This window comes from Limulus polyphemus, unplaced genomic scaffold, assembly GCF_000517525.1.
Source record: "Limulus polyphemus unplaced genomic scaffold, Limulus_polyphemus-2.1.2 Scaffold2773, whole genome shotgun sequence".
NCBI lineage: Eukaryota > Metazoa > Arthropoda > Merostomata > Xiphosura > Limulidae > Limulus > Limulus polyphemus.
In genome coordinates, this window is record NW_013668383.1 from 52,838 (window position 1) to 54,484 (window position 1,647).

Here is a 1,647-nt window from a genome sequence, read left to right on the forward strand (position 1 = left end):
TAGAATTATAGATATATATATAAATAGTATTTGCATGTTGAATATTCCAAACTAGATAAGCAAAAAACATTACAGCAGTAACACAAAATGTTTATTCATATACAATATATATATATTTTCCAAGTACAACTTTAATTTCATCTGTATATTTATAGATAATAACTTGAAACTGGTCTAGTTATAAAAGGATCAGAAAACGGAACTTATGAACAATAATCATAGTCATTAACTACTAGAAACGTTTTTGCTGACTCTTGGTGGTGGTGGGTGGGGGGGGGGGTGTAGCTTGATTAAACTGTTCATTAACCCGGCCCTGACGATGAAATAAAGTTGGAGGGAATTAGTAGAAGTTTATTCGAGGGGATATTAATAAGTATTTCACTACTATTATGGTAAATATTTAACGAAAACTTTAGACTTAAAACAGATTATTCTAGAATTGACAACAGGACAGAATCTGCTTTTTAAGTTACTTGAAGAATAAAGGACTGGCATTAAGCTATGAGTTTATGCTTGTTAGAAAGCACGTGTATTCATCTATATGTTACCACGTTTTCAGTAATTTTTAAGCAGTGGCTGAGAATGACTGGCATATACTTTTTAAGCAATAGAACATTGTATCTTTAGTGCCGAGTTTAGTGTATAAAGTGTAAGTGCACATCAGATTCTAAATATACAGTACTTTTGTCCTCAGGATATTGTGTCTTTAGTGCCCAGTTTAGAGTATAAAGTGTAGGTGTACATCAGAATTCTAGACATACAGTACTTTTGTCCTCAGGATATTGTGTCTTTAGTGCCCAGTTTAGTGTATAAAGTGTAAGATTCTAAATATACAGTACTTTTGTCCTCAGGATATTGTGTCTTTAGTGCCCAGTTTAGAGTATAAAGTGTAGGTGTACATCAGAATTGTTATAATAAAGTTTCATTCATTTTTACGTAGCAGTAAAGAATGCAAGACATATTTTTTTCTCCACTTCAAATAACTATTAACAACGTGTAAGAGTTGAATACAAGTTACTGTAATCATTGATATGTCAAAATCTAGACAAATGATAAGACTTGTGTTAACAAACAGTCTCACAAAGTTTCTCAATTCTGTCTATTGAGTTTTGACTTCCTGGCTGACCTCCACACTCTCTATTGATTTTAGTCTTACTTTCAGAAATTTGTGTTAAGAAAACAAAGATGTTTTCTTTTTAAGTGTGAGACCTTCCTATTATTTTCCTGTTGCAAGCCCCTGAGAAAAATCTACAGAATGATTTTTTGCAGAATTTAGTTGCATTGTGTAAAGTATAAAGTAAATAAATTGAATTATGAGGACAAAAGTACTGTATATTTAGAATCTTACACTTTATACACTAAACTGGGCCCTAAATACACAATATCCTGAGGACAAAAGTACAGAGTATCTAGATGAATACATGTACTTTGAAACCAGCATCAATTCATAGCAATTCCTTTAGTGACTAATAATCTATCCCATAATGGCTTTCTTTTTAAAACTTCTTAGCTGTAATATATGTTCTTGTTAGACAACATAATTTACTAGTGAAAACAAACAATATTTTAATGCTAGTTAAATATTTGCATAATACAGAAAGTTGTTTTTGTGTTTGTTTTTTTCTAGCAACACAGAATTATTGGTAT

General features: G+C 31.0%; 1 protein-coding gene across 3 annotated transcripts in view; it reads right to left on the reverse strand.

The window, feature by feature from the left end:
• Positions 1–1,647, reverse strand: part of LOC106467869 (alkaline phosphatase-like) — a 64,197-nt gene that overhangs the window by 21,608 nt on the left and 40,942 nt on the right. The window lies entirely within an intron of this gene.